Raw genomic sequence first — 16,590 nt, 5'->3', positions numbered from 1 at the left:
AAAACCTGATCTTGTTTCCCCGTCCCTTTAACGACCGACTTCACTAAATGGAAATGAAATTGCTCCATTAAATTTCTAAACACCACATTCAAAACACAAAACAAACAGAGAGAACAAAAAATTCCCTGTCCGAAGGCTATAAATTCAAAACCAAATAGCTGGACGCAGTGTTTTCCGGAAACCATTAGACTTGAATTTCAGACCCAGAAATGTAATCATCAGTGATGTCTCTTAGAACCTCAGGGTTTTGTTGAGTTCTCAGAGCTGTGGTGCCGGAAAGCACTGACGAATGGTGGTTACTGTTATACCCAGAAAAAGATCACTTAATTCTGCAACTACCCTTTGAGGCAGTAGGCGCTATTATCCCCATTTAATAGGTGACAAAACTGAGGCACAGTGTGGTTAGTAACTTGCTGAAGGTCACTAACTAGTAGGTGGGGAGCTGGAATTTTGACCATGGGCATAACCCTTAGTCTGTATTGCTTCTCATGACCTTGAAGTGACTCCAGGAGGAGCCCAGGCTTCTTCAACAAGTTCCTAAGACAGCCAGGGTGCCTATCAGGGTGCCAAGGAATAGCTCACAGTAGCCCAGGACATCATGGCATGTTCCCATGTTCCCATGGCAACTGAGGCTCAGAGGGCTTCAACATCTCTGAGGTCACACCCATTATCTCCTAATTCTCAGACTGTTCTGTCCTTGATGACATGAGTCTGAGCAAAGCTGGGTAAAGGTGGGGGGAAGCCTCAGACTTCTACAAAGCTCTCTTTCTGCCTAGCACTGTGCTCAGACCCAGGCAGGCAGCGAGGAAAATGGAGCAGGGACCTGCTTCAGACAGGTGGCTGTGTGACCCTGGCCTACTGGCTTCCTGTCTCTGAGCCTTGGTGCGTTGGTCTATGAAATGGTGTCTGTTTGAATGGCACTGTGTCGAATGAGTAACAGTCTCAACTGAGCCAGAGACAGAAAACTCAGAGGCATTTTTCTGTCCCTCCAGAAGATCTCAGTATGGCCCCTTAATTCTCATATTGTTTTTCAATCACCAGAATCGATTTCCCTCACCCCTCTCCCCAGGGTCAACGCCAAGAAACTGTATTAAGTTGCAATTAATGTTGACATGTGTACCTCCTGAGCTCTCTATCTTGAAAGGGGGCGCACAGGTGGTGGCAAATTGAAGAGCCAATAGTAATCACATCGCAGGGGAGGTGTGAGCACTTCAGGGCATTCGCAATTAAATTAGGAGGAGAAATGCAGAAGGACCCCCCCCCCCCCCGTCCGCCCCCCCCCCCCCCCAATAGCTCCTGCACAGCCCAGGAAGAGGGTGTGGCCGCTGGGACCAGTCAGTACAATTGGCATTGCACAGCTCAAGTTTTAGCAATCAACAGCTGTAAGCCCTTTTACAGTTGGAATTCACAAACAACTCTGTGCTCTGACCCTGTAGCATTTTCTTCAGCTTTCTGTTGTTTCCTTGTCCTAACTAGTACCTATAACTCCTTACGTCATGGGTATGGACCAGATATTGCCACACCGGCTACATTTGGGTTGCTACAGGGGAAAGAGGTGGGTGCTGTCCCCAACCTTTTAGGCACCCCCAGTCTAGGAACCAGGCCGTTGTGATATTGTGTGACAAGATAAGCACAGCAAATAAGAGTATTCTTCTTCATGAGAACCATCCTTTAAAATCTCCCGTTGGATCTTGAGGAAGATCCCCAGTACTCCTACCCGCCATGCCAGGCTCTTCCCAAAGAATAAGCTTTATTAAGAGCTTCAATCAAGCTCACTCTTAATTTTTTTCTCTCCTGCAATCAGGGATTCATCAGCCCGCAGTTCATTAAGGAATACTGTTATTGTTGGTAAGGGCACAGCTGGGCACCCAGAGCTTGGCCGAGCTCTCTGCAGACAGGAGGGGACAACGGCAAATGCAGGGGTGAGGGGGGTCCATCCTGCTCTGTCCTGGGATACCCCTAGGAGGCAGAAGGCTAAGGAGGAAGGCAGGAATGCCCGCCAGTCTAGATCCAAAGCCCAAGTCTCTTCTCCCTGGACAGACTCTAGAACCTTTCTACAGCTATTTTTCATGACTTTTTTTAAAGCTACAGTTTTTATTAAAAGGAATGAGCTCCCCTCTAAAAATTCTTTTACTCCCTGCCCTCGTCTCTGGTTTCCTCTTGCATGAAAGGGCATAGCCAGACCCACTGCATGGGATTCTTGGGAGGATATTCCAAGATAATGACTACACATGCCTGTGACACAATGATATGTATCATTAGCATTTTTTGAGCATCAATTCTGTTTTACCCACTATGCACATAGTATCTCATTTAATCCCTACAGAAACATTATGAAGTGATTTTTGTCCATTAATTCATTCTAAAAAACATTTATTGAGCACTTACTATCTGCCAATATTATGCAACACACTGGGGATCCAGCCATGAATAGGCCAGTGCCCTGCTGACATGGAACTTATGTTCTAGTAGCTGCTGTTATACCATTTTATTTTAAAAATATATATTTTTATTGATTTCAGAGAGGGGGGGGGAGAGAGAGAGATATCAATGATGAGAGAAAACCATTGATCGACTACCTCCGACATGCCCCCTACTGGGGATCATGCCCACAACCCAGGCATGTGCCCTTGACCAGAATCAAACCCAGGACCCTTCAGTCTACAGGCCGGCGCTCTATCCACTGAGCAAAACCAGCTAGGCTGTTATACCATTTTATAGACCAAGACACCAAGGCTCAGACACATGAAGTCACTGGGCCAAGGTCCCATAGCCACCTGTCTGGCTCTAAAGCCAGCCCCAGGTGCTCCTGTGGGTTTCTCTGTTAGTGGGTGAAGGATGGGGCTCAAGATGCTAAGATGGATTAAAAGGGCACCATGCGGAATTAGGAAAGTGGCTAGAGAGAGAGAATACCACTTCCCTTCCATGCATGACATCACCGTATAAAGGATGTGAAAATGCCAGGTGGGCAGCTGGATCTTCCTTTCATGGTTTGGTTCAAAGTGACCTGATCAGATGCCCTCGGGAAACTGGATGGCACCAGCCAACTTATTCTGGCACCTTTGGAAGGAGCCAAGTGCTGTTTCTGTGTTTCTGGACTCGTCTGCAGGACTAGAGGCAGTATTTTGGGATTACAAATGGCTCATCCCCATGTACGGATGGGAAGGCTGCTGCCTGGTCCTCCTATTCTGGTTGAAAAGGAACACCCTGGAGGCGGGAGCTGTCCAGGACCACCCAGGGTGGGAGGCTGGCTGCAGATGCGGCTCTCAGGCTGGCCCGAGCCCAAGGGAAACACTGGTCAGTCTGGCTACCACCACACACTGTCCTGTGCTGAGCCCTGGTGGGCAAGCAGGAGGAGGGCGGCAACCCACAGGAAGAGACCCAGACACAGCACAGGGTGGGGGTGGGGGGAGGACAGGGGATGCTGGGATGACGATTTACCCAAGCCACCGGCTCCAGGCAGCTCTAGGGGACACGGCTCCTTGCCTTCTTCCTTCTGACACTTCCTTTCTTTCCCATTTCCTTCCTTCTTCTCTCTTTCTCCTTCGTTTGTGTTTGTGCATTTTCATTTTTTATGCTCCTTTTTTTTCTTTTCTTTCCTTCTATCCACTCCCACCCATCACCCCCACCTCTCTCTTCTATGTCATAGACATCCACTCTTACACATACGTGCACAGTGTCAGGAACGGGAGCCCAGCAGTCAATTAGATCTGGTTCAAATCCGCCTCTGATGCTCTGTGACCCTGGGCACGTGGCTGAACCTCTCTGGGTCCCCATGTCCTTGCTTCTATAAGGTGGTAATTAGGACCTTCCTCCTAGGATAGTGGTGGTGACTGAATACATAAGGCTCCACATTTTATCCGCTTGGACCTGAGTAACTGCTTTTAAAACGAGAGCTTTTCTTTCTCTCCAGTTCTGCTATGTCCTCGCCAACAATGACAGTGACAACTTTTTATTATGTGTTTGCCTCTTTGGAATCACTCAGTAAGTGTAGCTATTAGGATAATTATAATAATTTTGTTAATTACATTATGTCATATTATTTAACTTTTAAAAAATTAAGACTAATTTTTTAGTCTCACAAAAGTAGAGTTCCCAGGAACTCCTCTCCCCTTCTCTCCCTTCCCCTATTAATCTCATCTTACATTGGTGTGGTCCATTTGTGGTCCAAATGCTGAACTAGTACCGGTACAACCAAATCGATCATTAACCAAAGTCCATAGTTTACATTAGGGTTCATTCTTTGTGTTGTATACTTAATGGGTTTTGACAAATGTATAATGACATGTACCCATCATTACAGTGTCACACAGAATGGTTTCACGGCCATAACATCCCCTGTGCTTCACCTATCCATTCTCTCTCTCTCTCTCTCTCTCTCTCTCTCTCTCTCTCTCTCTCTCTCTTCCCCACCTCTGGGAACCACTGATCTTTTTTGTTTTCTCCATAGTTTGCCTTTAGCAGAATATGACAGAGTTGGAGCCATATGGTATGTAACTGCTTCAGATTGGCTTCTTTCTCTTACCAATATGTACTTAAGGCTCCTTCAAGTCTTTTCTTGGCTTGATAGCTCATTTCTTTTATGGCTAAATAACACTCCATTGCGTGGATGTAGCATTTTTTAATTATTATTATTCAGTCACCTATGGAAGGGCATCTTGGCTATTTCCAATTTTTGGCACACACTGCTTAACTTTTAATGACATTTTTGTGCATTTTAGTTATAAAAAACTTCCCCCACTGAATTGGCAGCCTTTCTGAAACGCTGACCTCACATGTGTGAACTCAACTCTTTATCAATGCCTCCCAAATACACAGAGCAAGAAACTCCTGTGTCAGGTGCTGACGCCCGCAGAGGCCACCAGGCCGCACGGCCAGTGCTCCTGAACGCGGGACTTTGCAGCAGGCCAGGAAAGGGCTGATCATTTCCCCCAATGTTGGACGTTTATGATACTATAAACCAGGGTCTCTCAACTTTGGCACAATGGGCGTTTGGGGCCAGCTGCCTTTTTGTTGAGGTGGGTGTTGTGTGCATTATAGGACCTTTAGCTGCCTGCTAAAATCCCTCACCCATGACATGCCAGTAGCAACCCGGCCTCCAACTGTGATAAACCAATCATGTTTCCAGACATGGCCAAATGTTTCCTGGGGTTGGGGGGCGGGGGCAAAAGGCCCGCCGCTGCTGAGAACCAGTGTTTTAAATATTTTGTTATTGTCAGTGCTGTTATGATGAGGACTTGCAAGGCCACCCTAAACCTCCAACACAGAATGCCACCTCCTAGGAGAGTTCTTTCGTTACCAGACAGTAAGGAGGTGCCCCGCCTCGCAATGTCTCCCTGAATTTCACTCTCATTGGGCGTGTTTGTGTTGATCACAGCCGAACGCGGCCGCTGTGCAGACTGGCCTGTGGATGGTTCCTCAAGAGACGACAGATTCAACATCTCAGTGACTGTAAGCTTTCACCGACTTGCCAAATATCAGATGGCCAAGGGGGGCAGGCCTGTCTCCTGCCTGCAATCCTGTGGCTTTCCCAGGAGCCAGGAAGGTCTCCCCAGCGACAGGCGACAACACACCTTTCTGCTCACCCCAATTTATCCATCAGCACTTCCTGTTGGCTCTGCCTCCAAAATATCCCCCCAATGCGGCCTCTCCCCACCACTTTTCTAACCCTGCTCCAGGCTGCCACCACCTCTTGCCTGCTTCGGGATCTGGTGTCCAGCCCCCCAGTTTCTACACTATTTCAGGTCAATATTAAAAAAACCTAAGCCCAATCGCGTTGCCCTCAGCTCCAATGGCTTCTGTTTCTGTCTTGCACTTTGCAGTGTTGTTACCACTCTGACTGTGGTCCTTACCTCCACCCCTGAAGAGGGGTCTTAAGTGGACACATGGAGAACAGAGGTGGGACATGTAAGGGTCAGGAGAGAGCAGGTGCGGGGCCCAGGGTAGGTGCCCGCACATCCGCCGAATTTACTGGGCCCATCTGAGCCCTGTTTTCCACCCGTTTTCTCAGTCCCTCCCTCCCTCCCATGAGGGCCGGGCATCAGCGTGGCCAGCTTTACACCCTCGATTTGGGGGCTGCTGCAGCTCTGTCCCCTGACCAGCCCCTGACCAGGCCCCACGGTCTCTGGATTCTCCAGTGGCTGCCCGGTGGGGGCAGGTCAGCACCCTGAACGGAGCGGAGTTGGTGCTGGTGGGGACTCGGACCTGTGAGAGACAGGGGAGGGAAGGAGCTGCCCAAGAAATCCCTCACTCTTCCTACCCCAGATGGGCTTTGCTGAGACACACTCCTGCCAGACCTGCTATAATGTTGGTTTTTAAAAAAATGTAGATTTGTTCCAACGTGATTGATAGACTAGAGAAGGAGTTGGGTAGGCCACAAATGTTGCATTTGCTTGTGCCCGATTTCATCCGTGAGAAACCGTAGGCGAACACAGACAGCTTTATCCAGCTAAACTGAGCTGCACAGAAATACCCCAAATGCACACCGGCTCCCACCTGAAACATGGGCCAGCTACCTCAGTTTACCTTGTATGTTATGAGCCATACCTAACCACACCTGGCATTAATAACTTTTATCCAGTTTTACCCCCTTTCACAGTAAGCCACCAACCACTGCAACCCCTGTGACACCCAGTTCCTCAAGCAAACAGGTCCTTTTGCAAGGCATGTGTAACATGTATGAAATTATGCTACTGCTTTTATTAGGTTAATTTTTTTAATGTGACATGACAAAGTTTTTGAGTGTTGTATCCCTAACCCCATTTCCCCCAAAGGCCGGTGCTGTGTAGTGTGTGGTTTTGCATAATGTGGTGGATTTGGGGAACACCTGCTGCATTATGGGATAGCTGACTATGTTGCATATTGCCCATGATTCAGAACCACTGGCTAGTTTCTCATGAAGTAAGCAGCCAGCGGAACAATGCGTTTGTAGCATTGTTTTCTCTTTCTCACTCCTTTCCCCTCATTCTTGCTGCTGCTTGGGACAGCACATCTGTCCCTGTCCCCACCCTGCCCCCTCATAAACCAGCTTCTATTTCCTTTTTTCCCCCCATTTGAATATTTTTTGGGGGGTGGAGAGGGAGAGAGAGAAACATCAACGTGAGAGTGAAACATCGATCGGCTGCCTCCTGCATCCCCCCCCACTGGGGATTGAGTCTGCAACCCAGGCAAGTGCCATGTCCAGGAATTGAACCAGCTCAACCAACTGAGCCACAACAGCCAAAGCAACCAGCCTCTGTTTTCCAGGAAACGCAGGCTAAGATAGAACACTACTCACGGAGGGAACAGCAAATGCAAAACCGTAAGGTGGGCCCGGCTGGTTGCATCTGAGCGCCAAGGGGGCGGGAGCACATTGAAGGGGGGGGGGGGAGGTGGTAGGAATTGTGGTTGGAGAGGTGGAGAAGGGCAGGGTCTTTTAGGGTTTGGGCAGCCAGGGAAAGGAGTCTGGGTATCAGTTCTATTGTAGGGAGAAGCTACGGGATGATTCCATCCCCTCTGAGTGATGTGATTCGGTTTGTCTTTTAAAAAAAATAACAGGCCGAGTAAAGGGTGAATTGCGAGCAGCAACGCTGTTAATGGGGAGACCGCTCAGGCCCAGGTGAAAGGTGACGGGGTCTGGTCCAGGGTGGCCGCAGTCAGCCTCAGGACGAGGCAGGCCATCACAGCTGTCTCTGTGGACATGGGGGAGAAGGGAGAAATTCGAGGGGCCCCAAGGCCCAGTGCTGTGTATTTCATTTGATTTTGCAATTGGGGGCAGGCTGTTATTTTTTAGAGAGATGAAGAAAGAATGTTTTTAAAAAATTAATGAAAATCCTTGAGGGTGGAGGCAAAGGACCACAGTCACAGTGGTTGCAAAAGTGCAAAGCTCATCGCTGGCTTCGGAATGAAAAATAAAAAGAGGCTTGAGTCTGTGTGTGCGTGCCCGTGTGTGTGTGTGTGCACGCGTGTGTGTGTGTGCACGCATGTGTGTGTATGTGCATGTGTGTGGAGAATTATGCAAGGAAAGGTTATTACTTCCATTCCCTCCTTTTAGGGAACAATAACCACAACATGACAAACTGCAGTGCCATGCTGTCTGCGTCTGAAACGTGGCCACGGGGAGGAAAGATTAATCACACGGGATGGCTGCTATCTCAGGGGCAGATTAAGACAACAAGCCAGCAATTTGAGTCTGATTACAAACTGCTAAAATCAGAGCTTCCAGTGAGGGACGAGGCTTCACCAGCCCTCTTTTTCGAGGGGGGCATGGGTGCAGGGAGGGAGATTGACTTTAAGTTAATTAAACCTAGTGCTTAATTAAGTGTTCTCAGATACCAACTGCATCCTTTTTGCATGGTAATGCCAACCTGTGCTCACAGCTCTATCAAGTGTGCCGGCAGAAGTTTTGGGGAGATTGGGGGAGAGGGAAGGGGGGCAGTTTCCATTAGATATATGAAGGTGGGCACTTCTCTAGTCATGAGAATCGTGGGGTGGTAGAATGGGTGACTTGGGGATGGGATAGAGCCCCTTCCAGGAGAGCCAGGCTGCCTGGAAAAGCAGAAAGGGATGAGATCTTGCGGTCCAGGGAAGCTGGCTTCTGTCTCCATGGGCCTCGCACCAGCAGGGTGACCTTGGGTACGTCACCTATCCGAGTGGACTCTACACGTTTCCTTCACAGGAAATGCTTTTGTGGTTCCACCCTGAGGCCCTGTAAATACTTTGCCCACAAACTACGTTGATCAAATTATGTCATTTCCATTTGGGATGAATCAAAATGCTCAGAGTAATGGCAATAGGTACTTCCTAGGTTTGTTCTAGGCACAGTGTGTCCTCGCTTAACGTCGTCAATAGGGCCTGCGACTTTAAGTGAAATGACGTATAATGGAACCAACTTTAGCGAAGGCTGATGGATACATACAGGAGTTAAGTTCCTGCAGCATCTCATCAACATTATAACCAAATGTTGAACAAAAGATGTTGTATGTACATGATACAGACTAACGACTCAATCCCCATAACAACTCTAAGAGGTAAACCCTCATATTCCCATTTTACAGAGGACCCAGCATTGAATGCAAAGAGACAGTTTCAGTCAGTGTCGGACATGACCTCTTTCACCTCCCCCAGGGAGTGAACCAACCCAGACAGGCAGAACATTGCAGACTGTGAGCTACCTAAAGACTTCTTGTTCACCAGTGAGGTGGGTGGTGGTTTGTTACGAAGCACTGTTGTGGCAATAAATAGCTGAAACGTACTACACAATGGCTTTGATTATAATTAAAATTGCTACACAATTCAAACCTTCCTTAAGAAATGTACTACACTATGGCTTTGATTATAATTAAAATTTCCACACAATCCAAACCTTCCTTTCTTTGCTTTTGGAGATACTGGCACAAAGTATTTTCATTTTCCATATACATACACACTTGATACAGACGTTCTCATGTTATTCCAATCAATCCTGGTACAAGGAAATGAAACACTCGAAAGGCTTTCCTCCCCCCCTTATGCCTCACTCATCTTCTTCCAACCCATATCTATATATATAAAAGCCTAAGTGACCGAACAACCGGTCAACCGGTCACTATGATGCGCACTGACCACCAGGGGGCAGATGCTCAATGCAGGAGCTGCCCCCTGGTGGTCAGTGCACTCCCACACCCAACCTCCCACGGCCCCTCCTCCAGGCCAGCCAACCTACCACAGCCCCAATCAGTCCAATAGCTGGCCAGGACGAGGGACCCCACCCATGCACGAATTTGTGCACCAAGCCTCTAGTACAGTGATGGCGAACCTATGACACGCGTACTCATTTTTTTGGTTGATTTTTCTTGGTTAAGTGGCATTTAAATATATAAAATAAATATCAAAAATATAAGCCTTTGTTTTACTATGGTTGCAAATATCAAAAAATTTCTATATATGACACGGCACCAAAGTTAAGTTAGGGTTTTTCAAAATGCTGACACGCCGAGCTCAAAAGGTTCGCCATCACTGCTCTAGTACCTTAAATAAAAACCCAAGGTATATTTTAAATACACAGGTCCTATTTGTTTAAGATAAGCTCCTACTCAATGCCAAGAACCTGCCTTTGGAAGAGTCAATCAGACTGTGGTTCTCTTCCAAGTGTAGTTTCCCCAAATTCCTCAGAGTCCTACTTGGGTTTGCTCCTCCAGCTTCAAATCCTGTCCTCTATCTATGAGGACCTGGGAACCTTCAAGGCATCTTATGGCCACTTCCCATGGACGGCCCTTCCCAGAGCCCGCCTGTGTGCCCTCCCCTGGCACAATCGGTGTGCTCCTTGCAGTTTGTGTTTTGTTGGACAAACTGGATTCCTGTGCCCCCTTACTAGCCTCACGGCTTTGGGCAAGTTCCCCAATCCCTCTGAGCTTCAGTCTCCTCATCTGAGAGGAAAGGACAATCAAAATGAAAGTATTACGGGGTTGCTGTGCAGATTCAATGAGATAATATAACTCCAACACTTAGCATAGTAAGCCCGTGATAGATGTCAGCTATTATTATCATTGTGTGCACGGCCCCATGGGAACCTACAATCCCAGATAGCAATTATTTAACACTTACTATGTGTCCACTTTTTTGAGTATTTGGATAACTGGGTTAGTGCTTTTTTAATATGTTTATTTCATTTCTTTTAAACTTCATGACAACAGTTAGGCTGTCATATAGATACTGTTATTGTCTCCAATTTACTGATCAGAGAACTGAGGCACAGAGAGGTTGAATAACTTACCCAAGGGCACACAGCTAACGGATCACCATGATACCACTCTTCCCACTTTATTATAGTTATTCAACCATCTCTCCCATTGGGGATCTGGAATACATAATCAATTTGTGCCTCTGCAGGACTTAGCACACAGTCAGGCTATCATAATGGTGGAGACTGCCACAGAACATTCTGTCTGCCTCTGGTCTTTTCTCTCTCAACATTGATCCCCTTGAGGGCAGAGGACTGGGTCCCTTGGTACCTGTACCTGCTTGTTACTGATTCAATCATGTGGGGCCAGATGGTGCCTAGAAGAGGAAACGAGCGCGTTCTCACACCGGCACACATGTAGTCTGGGCTCTCCCCATGCCGTCTCACAATCCAGCTTGATTCAAGACACCAGGAGAAAAGAAGGCTTTCAGCAGCCTCAGGCGAGCTGCGGAGAAATTAGTAGATTGGTGTACAAAGGAGCGTGTAATAATGCTATCACGCTACCCCATCCACGCGGAGCTGTTGTGACATTCTGCATTAAAGGAGTGACAACCCTCAATTGCTGTGCATGACAGAGGCCGGGCATCAGCTTGGCTCCCAGCCCCCAGAACACGTGCGTTTCCTGGCGGTGATGGCATTCAGGGATCAGGGGCACTGATGGCTTCGTGCAAAAGTGTCCTTGCAGACCCTCTGCCGTGTGGTTGTTCTTCTGCTCGCCTGCTGGGAGCATAATTTTCCCTAAATATTAAGGAACTGTTTGTGAAAAGAATGTCGTCATGGTAACTGGGGGGGGGGGGGTGCTGAAATAGCCTGGTGCTGCCCAAATTGCAGCATATTAATCAAGTGTCGGGTGCTATTTAATGAGCTTCCCTGTGGCCTTAAATTTGGAGGACCCAGGGACTGAGTTTGCCCCAGTTGCCACTGTCAAGGACGAGGGTTCTCATGACTTCCCCGTGTTGTGTAGGGTGGGTGGGTGGCTGGCTGGATCAATACTGGAACTAAAATTTTAGATGTCCACATCTCAGAGCTCTTTCTGACAGCTCCTCCATTTTTTATTTTCCCTTTTACGGTGGAAAAACATTTTTGCCAGAGAATTGGGGGAAAGAGGTTAGGGAAGTAGCTGGGGGAAGGCATGGCCAAAGATTTCTTTGCCTGAAAGGAGAGGGGACGACCACAATAGAGAGGAAAAGTAGCAGAGTGTAGAGTCGGTCGCGTGGGCTCACATCCCAGCTCCATCTCCTCTCACTATGTCATCGCGAGACAATGACCCTCTGCCCTGAGCAACTTCTGCTTCCCTACGCATCCCAGGTTGAGACCGGGGCGTACTTCAGAGGGCGGTGAGGGGATGAAGGAGATGATGAAGCCCTCAGCTCAGTGCTTGTCCAGAGTAAATGCTCAATGAGATCTGCTCACCACCTCTACCCCTTCCTTCATGGCTGCTGCCACCACAACCGTTAACAAATCTGCCACTGAGGGGGGCCCCACAGAGCTCTCAGGTCTAAAGGTCTAATCAGGCCCTGACCAGCCACTGCAAGATCTAAACCCAGGTCTGGTGACTCAACTGCTGGTGTTCTTTGTGAGGTCGGCTAACTTTTTCTATAAAGGACCAGATAGTAAATATTTTAGGCTTGGCAGGTCATATGCAATCTCTATCACATACTAGTATTGTTCTTTATCCTTTTTTTAAAAAACACACACACAACAACAACCATTTAAAAATATAAAACCATTCTTAGTTCACAGGCTGCTTAGAGATGGGTATAGTTGGGGCCCAGACAGCTGCCTCATGAGGAAATAAAGAAAAAAAAGGAAAACAAAGTAAAAGGAGATGCATATATGGGTTTTTGTCCCACTAAAAGTGGGTTGCAGTGACACATACAAAAGAAAAGCTTGGGTCAGGAATTTGTCTTCCTAAAGCAATCCTGAGAAAAAAGGACAAAGCCAGATACATCCCACTCCCCAACTTCAAACTATATTGCAAAGCTACAGTAATCAAAACAGCATGGTGCAGGCAGAAACATAGACACACAGGCCCATGGAACAGCATAGAGAGCTCAGAAATAAACACATACTAGATCGACAACATTTTACAATGAAGGAGCCAAAAATATACAATTGAGAAAGGAGAGTCTTTAATGAATGACGTTGGGAAAACTGGACAGCCATATGCAAAAGAACAGAACTATTTCCCACCGTACACAATAATTAACTCAGAATGACTTAAAGACTTGAAGGCAAGACCTGAAGCAATAAAAAACCATAGAAGAAAACACAGGCGGCCTCTAGAAGCTGGAAATCAAGGAAATGAATTCCCCTGGGAGTCCCCAGAAAGGAAAGCATCTTGTTGACACTTTGATTTTAGCTCAGGGAGACCCATCTCAGACTTCTGACCTCCAGAACTGTCAGATAATATAATACATCTGTATGGTTTAAGCAACTATGTCATTTTTTAAATCCTCTCCCAAGGATATTTTTTCCATTGTGTTTCGCAGAGTGGAAAGGAGGGAGGAAGGGAGGAAGGAAGAGCGAGAGAGAGACATATCAATGTGAGAGACACACATTGATTGGCTGCCTCCCGCACAAGCCCTGACTGGGGCCCTGACCCCCACGTCATTCAAGGATCAACAGCATACTGTTTATGATACCAGCGGCCTCACCAGCCTTGGGAGGGCCACCTGCAGCAAAGGCATCCACAGGCTGGAGGACAAGGGGCCTTCTCTGCATGTCCACTCTGATGCTGCTAAACCATAGCCCTTGGCTGAGGGGTGGACATGTGACCAGAATCTCTCAATTCCTGGGCATTTGCTAGGATGACTATGGAAGCAGAGCCCTCTTTAGCAGAGGGAGGGGGGTGCTGAGAGAAGGAATCGTGCCCGAGTGAAGCCCACACAGAAGAAAGCTGAGTGGAACGATGGAGAGAAACGACGCCTGCTGCCACTGTTTAGATCCAGCCGGGCTCCAAGCCAGACCAGCTCAGACTTGTCAGTTACACAGACTGCCTTTTTGTTTTACAGTTCCGAAAATGTGAAGTAGACAGCTATCTTGTAACCCAAAGTCTGACAAATACAATCGAATACCCACTCAGGTCTTGTTGCCCACTAGACTCAGGTGTTATCTTTCCTTGGCCAACAAACCCTGGGCTCTGAGGTCGCAGGGGATGGGGTTTAGGGCAAGGCACTTAGGGCAAAGTTTCAGACGGACAGTAGGAGGAGTGGGCTGTCCTCTGTCCCTTCTCTCTTTATTTCTCCCGCTCACCTCAGGTACGTGGAGTCTGCTACGGCTCCTGGAGAAAGAAGCAAAGAACCCCTCCCTTGCTATGGAATTGAGTGTGGCTGGAAAGAGGTCCCCCCAGATCAGTGCAAGAACCAAATGCCTACAGTGGGTCTTCATGTCTAGTCCAGCAGGGTTGAGTGAATGCCATCCAAGTGATATCCGGGATGGTTGTACCTAGGGTTCCTGATTGAGCTACTTCTTCTGGTCCCACCTCTTATGGCTTTCCCAGGGCTCTGTCCTCTGGCTCTGAGCTGTCCCTGGGAGAGGATGCTGTCACTCCATGGCCCGCCTCTCTCCTCCATCAGCTGTCTGTCCATCTTCATGCTTTCCTAGTAGGCCTGAGTGAGGGGGCACAGGCCCTTAGTAAGGGTGACGCCTGCCCACATTGATTTTTCAAAGGACAAGAATAAGGGCTAATATTTATTGGGCACCTTCTGCCACATAAAACTGGCCCAGGGCCAAGAAGCTTGACATGAATTAATTACTTGAACCCTCACAGCCACCTGATGTGGTAGGTTCTATCGTTTTACAGACAGGAGACTGGCACAGAGAGGTCAGCCACTTGCCTAAGGCCACAGCTAGTGGAAGAGACAAGAATTTGAACCTGGGCAGCCTAGTTTCAGGGACTCTCTTCTTAACACATATGTCGCCTCCATGAGCTGCCTCCTCATCACTTTCCCTTCCAGTCATTCGAAAGTCACTTACTGCGCACCTACTAAGTGCCAGGTCCTGTGAATTAAGGACATGGCTCCTGTCTTCAAAGCCCAACGGCTTGAAGATTTGCCAAGGAAGCACCAAGTCAGGACTCAAATGCTCTGTTCAGCCCTCCCCTCCCCCTCCTGCCTCCAGCCATCCCTGGCCATCCCCCTGCTCAGGACTCTGCTGAAAGTCCCGCCCATGTGCAACAAATGGCAAACTCCATCCGCATCCAGGCTGTCAGTTTCTTAAAGAAAAAAACACCAACTCTGGCCTCCCACGGCTCACTGCCTTCAGGGCCCTTGCTAAATATTTACTGCTGCCGCCAACCCAGGCCCAGGGGAACAAGGCCCAGTCACAAAGCACAAAGGAAGTCTGGTGGGTGCTCGTCATTCAGACCCTTCCGTTGGCCATGGGTGTCCCTCCTGTGCAATTTCCCCAGCTGGGTCAGGGCTGCAGTTCTCAGGCGTAGTGGCCCCAGCCTTGGTACCTCGAGTTTGTGGTAGTGGTCTTACCAAAGAGCCCCAACTCCCCTGGGGCAGCCACAGCCACTGTCCTCTCACAGCGTTTCCAATGCCGTTTCTTCTGGTCTGCGTGGGCTGGATCCTGGGCCCAACCTCTCGACGAGCTGGAACATCTCTTTGGGGGTCCTACCCAGAGGCCCTGATCTAAACCCCATCATGCTTGGAGAGATGCCCACCCCATCACAGACTAAGCTGCTTGGGGTCATACCTGTGATGTGTGCAGCCGTCTGGCTTGGCCCAGGGACACCTGGCCAATGAACAGCACATTTTAGGAGAGACCCGAGGGTCACCTCATCCGGCAGCATCTGAACAGTTTAATAGCAGAACCCTGCCACCCAGAACAGGCGGTGCTGAGAGAGTGTGCGCGTGAGCTCACAAGCTCGCCTCCTCCACGCTCCCTAAGCCCTCTCCCTCATCCTACCCCCAACCCCCGGATTCCCAGGTCATCATGGGACAGGGTCCGTACAAACACTGCCCTACTCAAAACCGCTCCTCACTTCAACACTTCCCATCGATACTTCTCCAACCTGCGCTTGAATTCTGCCAGCGACAGGGAACTCACTACCTACACTGGGTGCCTGCTTCACCTTGGCATGCCTCCTTTGCCAGGGAATTTTCCTCAGGTTAAGCCGACAGCTATCCACCTTCCTCCTGACAATGACAGCCCTTAAACATGCACAGGTGGCTTCTCGCCTCTCTGTAGTCCTGCCTCCTCAGAGCTGTGATTTACCAACTGGTGTGAGCCAGGTAGCTCCCTCTCTGTTCTAAGAATGTCTTCCGAGCCCTGGTTAGACGTTCCCTGGAAACAATTCCATGCATGTGCCCTCTGGAGGGTGAGTCTGAGCCGCTGTGGTCTCAGCACAGAGAGGGCAGCCTGCAGGCTCCGTTTGCCTCTGGGGAGGGCCTGGCAGGGACCCAGTGGTTGCATGGGACTCACACCTGGATTCCTTGCACTGTGCCGTTTGCAGGTGTATCTGGAGGGAAACACGTTCAGAGCTGCCCCTGCTCCTCCCATTCATCCTTCCCTTCTTGACGTGCAACCGCGGCCCCGACCTCCACCGGACACGCAGTCACTCACCTGTCCCGTATCGCTTACATCCTGGGAATCTTTTTACACTTTGACTCTGCGACCAGTCAGTGCGTCAAGACCTACAAAGGAGAGAAACTCAATATTAAAGGCAGGGCAGAGCCACTGGGTGTCCAATCTCTTTTCTGGCAGGACAGTGTCATTGGCGGGCTGGGATGGAGACGGGCACAATAAAGACAAAGGAAATGGTGAGGATGGAGCAGCTCAGTAAACCAACCTTAAAATCTCTGGGCTTTGTGGCGATGCTGAAAGAGAAAAAAGACCCTCACCCGGTGAGTCAGCAGCTTCTGAGAAGCCGGCCTCTGGGAGAG

At 48.8% G+C, this 16,590-nt stretch overlaps 1 protein-coding gene across 2 annotated transcripts in view; it reads right to left on the bottom strand.

Annotated features, from left to right (window-relative positions):
• ZHX2 (zinc fingers and homeoboxes 2) overlaps nt 1-16,590 on the bottom strand; it is a 122,729-nt gene that overhangs the window by 35,538 nt on the left and 70,601 nt on the right. The window contains exons 2-3 of one of the 2 annotated variants that reach the window (XM_036338195.1): nt 16,271-16,341; nt 10,977-11,144 (exon numbers count right to left, since the gene is read on the bottom strand). The gene's annotated coding sequence lies outside the window, so the exon portion shown is untranslated. The remainder of the gene's footprint in view (nt 1-10,976; nt 11,145-16,270; nt 16,342-16,590) is intronic. The other variant, XM_036338194.1, reaches the window with a different exon arrangement.

Source organism: Myotis myotis, unplaced genomic scaffold, assembly GCF_014108235.1.
Source record: "Myotis myotis isolate mMyoMyo1 unplaced genomic scaffold, mMyoMyo1.p scaffold_m19_p_16, whole genome shotgun sequence".
In the NCBI taxonomy this organism is placed as follows: domain Eukaryota; kingdom Metazoa; phylum Chordata; class Mammalia; order Chiroptera; family Vespertilionidae; genus Myotis; species Myotis myotis.
The sequence above is the reverse complement of the archived record's forward strand: the minus strand, read 5'-3'. Positions and strand labels throughout refer to the sequence as shown.